The 11,829-nt window shown below is 38.4% G+C and overlaps 1 protein-coding gene across 11 annotated transcripts in view; it reads right to left on the bottom strand.

Annotated features, from left to right (window-relative positions):
- Enox1 (ecto-NOX disulfide-thiol exchanger 1) overlaps positions 1-11,829 on the bottom strand; it is a 674,222-nt gene that overhangs the window by 24,386 nt on the left and 638,007 nt on the right. The gene's annotated exons all lie outside the window — the stretch shown is intronic.

The raw sequence follows: 11,829 nt of genomic DNA on the forward strand, positions 1-11,829 counted from the left end.
GCTGATCCCTCTCTCCAGTCTTAAAAGACAGATATAAAGATTTAACTCACATCCTCTTAGTATTGATATAATGACTCAAAACAGAAAGTGACATAATAGAAATTTTATAATCTGCGTATATAGAAGAGTGTACTTTCTAGGAAAATTGATCTTGTTGAATGTTGCTCACTAAAATATGGCACTGAAGGGAGATCCAGCATAACTAAGTAAATATGCCTTGTGTACAGAGATGTACCAGGGCAACAAAGAGAAGATTATACTTCAGGAGAGTGACTTAAAGAGAACTCAGGGTCAGTGAGGAAGATTACTGGAACCCTACATAACATGTAGAATCAGAGAGCTAATGTGACTTTAACCCTAGCTCTCTGCCTGGGGGCAGAGACTACCTTGTCAGAAGAAGGTAAGCAGGAAGGCACCAGTAACTTCTATCAGAGCAACAGACTAGCAGTTCTAGCTGCTGCAGAATTCCACAGTCCATGTGGATTTCAAGTGCAGGGTATGGGGCTGGCTGGCTTCTGCAAAGGAATTCACATTGTGTCTTTGCAACCCCAAGACCCCAAGCTACCACAGCAGTCACAGCAAAAGAAGGGCAAAATGTCTCGATTAAGGGAATTCCCATTGGATTATAACAGACTTCTCTTACAGGCAAGGGAGAATGGATGCTGTAACCAGAGTCCTGAAAAAGAAAGAGGCTAGGTGTGGTGGCACACACCTTTAATCCCAGCACTTGGGAGGCAGAGGTAAGGGGATCCTCATGAGTTCAAGGCCACCCTGAGACTACTACATAGTGAGTTCCAGGTCAGCCTAGGCTAGAGTGAGACCCTACCTTGAAAAGAAAAGAAAGGAAGGAAGGAAGGAAGGAAGAAAGAAAAGAAACGAAAAACCTGCACTCAAGATTACTCTACCAAGCAAAACTATTAATCAGAAACGAGGTAAAATAAAGGTTTTTTTTTTTTCTTTCTGGTAAGCAGAAAATAAGGGAATTCATTAGTCTAAGACTAGCCTGACAAGAAATGCTTAAGGGAATCTTACAATTGAAACAAAAGGATGATAACTGCCATCATGAAAATATAGATGCACAAAGAACAGATATGGAAAGGCAAAGAAAAAAGAATCATATTTTAACATGACAGAAAACTACATAGCAGCATCCTTCTCACTGCTGGGACAAAACACTGGATCAAAAGCACCTGATGTGACAAAAGGCATGATGTTGGCTTTCATTCCTGAGGGGAAGCTCTGTGATAGAAAGAGAAAAAGCACATCATGAACAGGGACTAGACATCGCCTCTGTCACAGCAGGCAGGAAATAGCAACAAGAAAGTCAGACAAACTATGACATGGGGGAGCTACTATAACACCCCTAAGCTTACCCCCAGACACAAACCTTCTCCAGCAAGCATTCAGAACACATGAGTTCTTGGGGGACATCTGATTCAAACTACCAACAACAAAGATAAATAAAAGAAGGAGAAACACACAAAGCATATGCAGAATAAGCAGAAGACAACAAAATGAGACAGGAGATTCATACTTATCAATAATTTTAATTTCAAAGATAGGCCAAATGGATCAAACAAACAAAAAAATCCAAAGACTCAAACACAACTATATGCTGCCAAAATAAATTCATGACACTGGTAAAGTGAAAGTGAAGGGCTGGAAAAAGATCTGCCACACAATGGAAACTGACAGCAAGCTGGAGGACTACAGTTATATCAAATGAAGCAAACTTTTGTGTAAAAAAGTAAAAAAAAAAAGAGATAAGGTCATCATATATTGATAAAATAATCAAGTCAGCAAGAAGGCATAGCAATTATAAGTGTATATGCACCCACCACTGGACCATCCATATATATAAACCAAATAGTGTCAGATCTAAAGGGAGGAGTAGGAGAAATAGGCTATGCTATAGTGATAGATGGAGCTTCAATGCCTCACTTTGCTTAATGGACAGGTCATCCAGACAGAAAATGAACCAAAAAACAAACACTTGGCTTGAGCCATATACAGAGCAAATAGGCCTAACAGATATTTACAGAACAGTACACCCAACAGCATCAGAGCACACATTTTTCTCACTACCAAACAAAATATCCTCTAGGATAGACTGTATGCAAGGGGCATTAATCAAGCCTTCATAAAACTTAAAATAACAACAACACTGAGATCTCATTACTATGACAAAAATGTATGATAAATTCAACTTATAAGCAGGAAATATTTATGTTGACTCAAGGTGTCAGATGTTTCAGCTTACAGTCACTTGGCCCTGTTGCCTTTGGGTCTGTGATGTGAGGTAGCTGTGATGGAGCCAAGCTGCTTACCCCAAAATATCTGGCGTGTAGAAAGGGAGGGGGAATGACTCAGGGTTTCAATGTCCCCAAGGGTAGACCACTAATACTCTACATTTCTTCAACCGGGTTTTACCTATTAAAGGTTCTACTACCTACCAATAGGCTGGAGACAAAGTCTTTACCCTAAGTACCTTTGGAGGACACTTTCAGATCCAAACTTGAGCAGTCATATTGAGTGGAGAAAGCTGCAAGCATTTCCTTTAAGATCAGGAAAAAGACAAGTACCCACTCTAACTGACCTGGCATATTCTTATGAAACAAACAGGCAATGACAACAAGAGGAACCAGGAACAGTGAACTTCATATGGATCTACAGAAGCCCCAGAAGAGTCCTGTTCAATTCTGAGCAAAACTAACTCACTCACTCCCACACCAACCAACGAATGAATTAAGCAAGTAGCTAACTAACTAAAAAACAACAACAACAAAAAACCCACAACCCATATACCCCAACAAGAAGGGTCCCTGTGGAGGGGTTGAGGACAGAGAAGAGGCTAACAATGGTACCAACTTGACTGTATTCACTGAGTACAAAACTAATAATACTACTAAAAAAAAAAACCAGCAAAATAAAACAAAGAATAAAGTTGAGAGTTCAAAGTATCCAATTTTTAAACATACTACATACAAACTTTAAAACTACTACATACAAACTCAACTTTAACCACAGTACATGCAAAGCTATAGGCACAAAGACATTATCTTAGTGGCATAAAAACACACGTAGAAAGCCGGGTGTGGTGGCGCATGCCTTTAATCCAAGCACACGGCAGGCAAAGGTAGGAGGATTGCCATGAGTTCAAGGCCACCCTGAGACTACATAGTGAATTCCAGGTCAGCCTGGGCCAGAGTGAGACCCTACCTCAAAAAAAAAAAAAAAAAAAAAAAACAAAAAACAAACAAACCCAACAACAACAACAAAAACAGATATAGAGATTAGTAGACTATAAAAGAGAATCCAGAAAATAAAACCATAAAACCTATTCATATAACTCATTGATTTCTGACAAGGTACCAAGAACATAGTATAGAGGATGGATAGACTTTTTAATAAAAAGTGCTGGCAAAATTGGATATAAGTATATAGGAAAATGAAATTAGATCCCTTCTTCTCATTGTCTATAAAATGGATCACAGGTATAAATATAAAATTTGAAACTATCCAGTTACTTTATAAAAACATAGTGGAAACACTTCAAGAGACTTTAGCAATAGGTATGTTTTACAAAAAGTCATTATGAGAAAAAGAGCAAGAGAGTGAGAGAGAAAAGGAGGGATAAAGAGAGAGAGAATTGGTGCATCAGGACCTCTAGCCATGGTAGTCAAACTCCAGACGCATGCACCACCCTGTGTGAATGCATGACTTTGTACACACATGTCACCTGGTGCATCTGGCTTATGTGGGTTCTGGGGAGCTGCACCTTGGTCTTGAGGCTTCACAGACAAGCACCTTAACTGCTGAGCAATCTCTCCAGACCAGCAATAGTTTTTCTTTTCTTCTTTCTTTCTTCCTCTCTCTCTCTTTCTTTCTTTTTTAACATAAGGCATGCGTAACAAAAGTAAAAGTAGACAATCAGGATTGTAGATTGTATAAACATAAGGAGCTTATGTATACTAAAAGAAATATGAGATTTGAGGCAACCGACAGACCAGGAGAAAACATTGGCAAAGTTTTATCTGACAGATTAATAGGTAAAATACACAGGGACTTCAAAATGCTGAACAGAACCCCACATATAATCCATCAGGTACAAATCTGAGTGGACATCTTAAAAAAGAGTCCTCCACAGTGACCTTGGAACGACTCAGACGGTATCATCGTGATGGAAAGAAATGACCACAGTGCTCAGTACTGCAATATCTCTATCACACCTTCCAAGGCTCAGGGTCTAATGCAGAAGAGGTGGCAGAAAGAATGAGCCAAAGGAAGGGTAGGACTCCATACAACATGCTCCCTCCAGACACAAAATGGCTTGGATATCCAAGGCTTCACAGTGCCTGACATTACCTGCACAAGACCATTATAAGAGGAGGAAAAGATCATGACAAAAAGAATTAAGAGGGAGACTGATTGAGATAGGGAGGAGGTATGATGGCAAATGGAGTTTCAAAGGGGAAAGTGGGGGGAGGGAGGGTATTACTGTGCGGCATTTTTTTATAATCATGAAAGTTGTTCATAAAAACAGTAATCTGGACCCAAACGACAATGGTACCATAAAATTCTACTTCCTAAAAGGCAGACCAAATGGCTAAACCTTCACTAGACCCTTACAGGAAACACCTGAACCACAAGACACTGGAAAGGGTAGGATCAAGACTAAACTAAATCTTCTACATCTTCCCTCCCTCCCTCTCCCCCTCTCCCCCTCTCTCTCTCTCTCCTCTCTAACTCTTGTATATTAGTTATGTTTTTCCTCAATTTCTTAGTGGGCACTGACCTGTAACCCCCATTACCAGCTTGGGGCTACCATCCACAATGAGCTTTTGATCAGAGAAACCTACAAGGTTTCCCAAAACAATGACAGACTTCTGTCAGAGTACTTGATGACCCACCAAAGGCCAGTGGTAAGACCCTATTGCTGAAGACTCCATATGCAGCTGACACGTAAAATGGAATGGCATGGCTGGAAGCCAGGAGAGAGTCAGTCCCCAGACAGTCAGTGTGTCTAGTGCCAGAAGGTGCTACATGGGCGACTGGGGGAAATGACCAATATCTGTCCAAGCAACTCATGATCTAACCTAATTAGCAACAAATAACCTGATGTGATGCCCACACAAGTGCAATAGTGACACACAGTCATGGTGGGGAACCAACTGCTCTTGATTTGGCTAACTAATCCCCTCAGTATGAGACGCATAGCTGGAGCTGGGAAACAAGTCAGAACCATACCCAAACATAAGCCCACTCTCCAATATCACGCTACCATCAATCATGGGCTACAAGAGGGCCTACACCTATCAAACTCTCTACCAAAAAAGTAAATGTTATCTCAATTTTCCGGGTGCTAACTTACTCTTCGTTGGAGAATCTGCTTCTCTTTTTCAGATAGATGCAGATCCTAAGGAGAGAGCTGCCCCAACATACCTCAAAAGGGGCCCAACTGAAACTAAGGATAATTGGTGAAACAAGCAAGGGTGATGTTTTCCTGATGAACCGGATACCAGTACAAAGGGGAAGGAGACCAACACAGAGAAAAATCAACTCCTACCAAATCAGAGAGCCAGAGCCTCTGAGGCCTCCAACACCTCAGCACTGAAGCAGACTAAAAATGAACCCAACATGGTTCAGGGAAATTTTGCGGAAGAGGGGGTGGAAAGAATGTCAGAGTCACATGTTGGGTCATGATATGCAGAGATGTTTATTGTACCAATAACTGGGGGCAAACTCCACAATGCACGACCCATTTACATCAACAAGGAGGGGCCATTGGGAGGGAGTAGATCATGGATGAGCCTAAACAATGGTACCAAACTGCGTGTATTTGCTGAAAAGAAAACTAATAAATTAAATTTTTAAAAAAAATTGGAAGAAGAAAAAGAGTCCTCCAAATGGCCAGTAAGTATATGATAAAATGCTCCATTCTAAGAAGCAGGGACATACAAATCAAAAGTACATTGATATTTGCATCATCCATGTTAGAATGGTATCGTCAGAAGGAAACAGAATAATAAGTGTTGATAAGTGTGCCAAAAAAGGGGAACTCATGCATTCTTCAAAGGAGTGTAGAATAGCATAGCCTCCTTTAAAAATAAAAACACAACTAATTACTATATGATACAGCACTATATCTCTAAAGAGATGCAATCATCCTCCTGAAGAGATGTACTCCCATGTCTTCTGTAGCCTATTCATACTATCTAAGGTACATAATCAACTTAGATGCCTGTGGAAGTTAATGCTCATAGCCAAAACTGGTCAGATTAAGCCACATGTAGGCAATTAGGGAAGCAGATCTTTGAACGTGTCTGTGATGGTATTTCCAGAAACAATCATACTTTTATCTTACATTGGTGGATTAATCTTATTGAATACATAATATGACAGCATTATTTTGAGGTGGTAAAAGGTGTGAGATGGCTTCTAGTTGAAAAAATAATAAAATGTCTTCTTCATTTTATTCCACCTTAGCTCCTTCCTGTGTTCTCCTCTCTGCTTTTTAACACTAAGAAGGGCAGTCTCAGCCAGATGTTTGGCTGCCATGTTGTTCTGCTTAAGTTCATGGGTCCAAGTAAGCATGGAATGAACCAAAAAAAAATCCTCCCTCAGGTCATTTCTGTCAGGTATTTTGTCACGTAGATAAAACACTAAGCCAATGTCCTTCTATGTTATATGCACAAATGGAATGTGATTGAGCCACACAAAGTATGAAGTCTCATTAATCTGCTATATAGCATGCCTTAGAATAGAAGCCAATATGTTAAACAAAAAAGCCACACAGAAAGCCTCACTCATTAGTGCAAACTAACCACTCAATCTCGTAGAATGGAGTAGAATAGTGTCCATTAGTGACTACAAAGGGCTGGGGGAAGGAAACTGGAGAGAAGCTGCCTATGAGGTACCAGAACTGAGATGAGGGTTAGATCTAGTTTCCTAAGGTAGAGAATAGAATGATAATTGACACTGAAGACAATCTGACATATTTCAAAATGGCTAGAAGATTATAGAAACATAAAAATTATTAAATTTTATGAGGTCAAAGAGCTTACTACATTGATTTGATTATTATATATATATATATATATATATATATATATATATATATATATATATATATGATATTACCATAATGTACTCCATAGAGATGCATCAATATTTTGTCTCAATGCAAAAGGATGAGTCTCAGTGAAAGGCTAACAACACTTAATAACACTTTCCATTAAAAGGGTGGGAGCTAAAATGTGAAGAATGCAAGTCTCATTTAAAATCTCAAGTAAAATATAACAGCTTCAGCACATCCTAATCAAAAATAGAGCTCAAGTTAACATATAAGACTTGCTACTTTGTAACTCATGGGTAATTAGAAATTGCTAGGAAAGAAGGGTCTCCTGGGGAATTGTATCTAATAATATTTGGAGAGCACTCTGGAGGCTGATTTTAAGGTCACACCCCCTGATAAAGGCTGAGTCAGAGGTGATAGTGAAGGGTCACAGTGATGATCACCAGGTGGAAAACCTTGGTTGGCTAGAAGGTATAAAGCATGAGATTTATAGTAGAAATGTCCCTATGAGTTCACTGTTAAAGTTCTTACCTAGCAAGTCAGGCCCTGAATTCAATTTCCAGTAAAACACACACACACACACACACACATACATGCATTTACACACACACACACACACACATGCACACACACACACACACACATGTGCATGCATGCAATGTTCTCCAAGAGAACAGGGGTCAGAAAGGGTTTGGAAAATGGACTAGAGGTAAGCCACCTGGCTGTAAAAGGTCATTAGAGGAAAAAATGATCTTATACTTCCAAAAATAGATTTTGGAGGCCAGCTATGAAGGAAACACAATCAAGAACCTTAAAGCAGAACAAATCTTAATGTTTATGTAATGGGATGGGGACATTTTATAGAGCACTAGAAATGGTAAAAGGAATTCTTTATGAGGAGAAATAACATATGGTGTGTTCTGATTAGGCTGTCTCAGAGCAGAGAATGACAGTGAATTCTTTTCAGCTCTTTGGGTTAATAGGATCAAGGAGTGCAATGAGTTTTGTTTGTTCTGTGCCCTAAGGACAAATAATGACATGTACAGGACTTCCAGGCTTGGGAAGGTAAGAATGGTAACTAGAACATAGGCTGAGGCTGTATAAAAGTCTCCCAACAGAGGATTTTGAAGAAAGGAGATAGAGAACATTAACTGGATGACAACTGCATCATCAGAAATATCAATAATGAAACTTAGAGCTAAGTGGAAATAATATCTTTGAGAGAGGGTGATCTGTTCACAGCCTGAATGATAATTGAGGACAAATGCAATTACTCAAAAGGGTTTAGCAGACAACAGGCTCACATTAATTGCTAAGACTGAGTGTTACCTTGGGGCCAGCACACAGTTGAGGATCTAAGTTAGTGAGGGAAATGGACTATAGAGGGCAGAAAACATGTCAGGAACCAACAGGGAATCACAAAAGCACAAGAGACTAAGACCCCTGAGAAAGCTACTAGACATCTACACCACTTCCAATGTTGGAGTCATAAGGAAACAGGAACTTTAAGCAGTGCCACAACAAATGTTAATGAGTCACTACTACCTATAAGGAGTCATATGTAGCTTACTGGTGACTTGCTTTGATATTGTCTTAAGGGTGGACCAATGAACACAGAAAGATAAGAAAGGAACTATGGAAACCTATCTCATTATTGAGCATCGTGGCCTATTTTCACCAGTAGTGGTAGGTATGGACCCACCTCTCCACATGGCTTCCACTCTAGTCCAACACACCTGCCACAGCCTTTGGGCTCTGCAGAAGCTCCATCCTTTGGGTGTGAGTTCCACATAGAACAGATGTAGCTACTTTCCCAATCCCTCCAGAAGGGAGAAGTATCATGGGAAGTGTAAAGGACCCAGTGAAGCTGACTGGGTGCTTGGATACTATCATGAATTGCCACAAGATTTTCCAAAAGAAAAGTCTGTCATTTCTATTATAGTCACATGGGTGTTCATTGCTATGAAGTAGACACTTGTATACTATCACTTAGTGAAGTAGACCAACTTGTGACTGCTCAAGGGTTACCACTGTCTCCATAGTCCAGCACCTAAGTCTGCTGTAGGTATGATATAAAGTCATAGCTAACGAGATAGGTGCACACTCAAATCATACATTTTGCCAATGTTATTCTGAAAGTTAGTGTTAAAGTTTCAAGTGCTAGAAGATAGGATAATAATACTAGAGCACTTTTTAAGTGTTGTGCTTTTACCTTTTGCTAATTATTTAAAAAAGGATTGTTTTGTTTTAGTGATTCATGAATCACTGGTTCCTGAGAACAATAAACCTAATGTGATTAATCTGTGTTTATGTAGTATTACTCAATTGAACAAGCATACAAGTATTGGTAGTCTATGAAGTACAAAATAGATATAAGAAATTATATATAGCCTCATCACTAATTTTTTTTAATCATCATTAAATTTTTGTAGTATCTAAAAGTCACAATTGCCACCTGATATTTATCAAAAGAACTCCATCATAATAGTTGCTAATCCACAGAGATATAAAGTGGTAATACACAGAGATATCAATTCTTTGTTGTATGTGAGCTAAGCTTAGTTTTTTGTTTTTAATTTTCAACCACCTTCACAATACACCTATGCATAAATAACCTGCCTACCTATGCTAAGGAACTGTAAGCTTTTAGAGATATTGTGTCCAAAGTGAGAGGGATGTGCATGTGCATCCTTTCTCAGGTACAGCCAGCAGGTCTGATAAAAGGTCCATGGCAAAGAAATGTCAGCCCATAGACTGGTTCAGAAGCAGGGAGTTCTTGGTAAAGAGATTTGATTTTACATGAAAGTGAAAAAATTCTAGCATTTTTATCTCTTTGTAATTATGCTCAAAACCAAATTCATTTGGTTTTGTGTGTAAAGAGTTTCAACAGAAGACAAATCTATTTAAGAGCTAGAACTCAAACAAGACTGGTGATCTGGTAGAGGAGAAACATGTTGGAAAGGAGAATGATCTTTGGTGAAAAGGAAAACAGAGAAAGATACATACATAAGGGAGATTATGTGGTCAGTCTGAGAAATTCTGAGCTCCGGATTTCTATGGAATCTTGTCAAGACAGTTGAGAGGAAGCAGGGTATGTTAGCTTTTAGAAAAAAGGTCCTCATCACTCTTTATGGGGCATTTCCCACATTTGTGTGTATAGCAAGCATCCTCATCTCTTTGTCTTTTTTCTGGGACAAAAAAGAAAGCTTTCTTGCACTTGATATAAACAGGGCTAATTCCTGAAGCTTGGTGTTTCTCTCCTGTAATACCAGTCAACACATGTATAACATCCCTCTAAGATCTTCTATGGAAGATGCTCAGTATGTGCTGATCATGCACGTAAGTCTGGCAAAGCCAGGATGATGAATATCACATTGATGAAACCCAAAGTGGACACTTGCCAAAACACTTCTGAGAACAATTCTTCAAGGAGATGAATTAGACATGATATTGAACATTAAGGGAGAAGATTTTCAAGGATAGCAGATGATAAAAGTTTATGCTTCATCTTTAATTCTGGAAAACCTCTTATGGTAAGACAGAGAATTGAATTATGCACCATAGATCTCTTTGTTTTATGGTTGAACTAAAGAATTTTTGTTAAAAGCTATAACAAAGATACTAGAAACAACTGGGATTTCATATTCTCTACTTAGAATGTTCCAAATATCTGTTTAATATTTGGGGAACATATTTTCAAGGACATTAAATCATGAATTATGCATAGTTACTGCATTTTAAAGGCTTCACTATCCTCATTACTAGTACAAATCTCTAGTAAATGGAAAGAATGTTACCAGAATGAGTTTTAATATTAAAAAGCATACAATTATGAAGCCCTTTTATCCATTCATCCCATTAAAATTCTTTCCCAGATAGATGCTATGTGCCTTTAAAATGAACCATCTGCTACTTGATATGTATAAAACAATATTTCAGATACCTACAGACTTCAGGTTGGAATAGAAGTGAATAAACAGCTGGGCGTGGTGGCACATGCCTTTAATCCCAGCGCTCGAGAGACAGAGATAGGAAGATCACCTCAAGTTTGAGGCCACCCTAAGAATATATAGTGAATTCCAGGTCAGCCTGAGCTAGAGTGAAACATTACTTCAACAAAACAAAACAAAACAAAAACTAGAAGTAAATAAACATAAATTGAGAATAAGTGAATGTTAGTGGAATCAAATTGTTCATGGTAAACAAAGTGATGAAAACCCTGAAGGCACAGTAGTAGGATGAAAATATCTCAGCATAATAAGGGCTATATACAACTAAGTTATTGCAAAACTTTTACTAAATGAAGCAAAATTGGATGTATTTCCTTTAAAATAAGAAATAAGATACAGATACTGGTATCATCTTTCTCCACTCATTATATATAGAAATCGAACTCTTACTATGAGCAATATGACAAGAAAAACAAAAGGGGTACAGAAAGGAAATAAAGTTAACTTTTCCCTATTAGATAGATGATATGATCCTATTTAAAAGACCCTAAAGATTCTACCAGAAAATTCTTAGCTCTGATAAACGTTTTCAACAAAGTGGTAGGATACAATATCAATACATAAAAATCAGCAGCTTTTCTATATATCTATAATAGACATGCTGAGAAATAAATAAATCAGGTAAACAATCTCATCCACAATAGCCTCAGAGAAATGCTTAGGAATATAATAAACCTAACTAAGGAGGTAAATTGAAAATTATAAACACTAAGGAAATAAACTAAGAGAGACACTAAATGATAG

The sequence above is a fragment of the Jaculus jaculus genome, chromosome 3 (assembly GCF_020740685.1).
Source record: "Jaculus jaculus isolate mJacJac1 chromosome 3, mJacJac1.mat.Y.cur, whole genome shotgun sequence".
NCBI lineage: Eukaryota > Metazoa > Chordata > Mammalia > Rodentia > Dipodidae > Jaculus > Jaculus jaculus.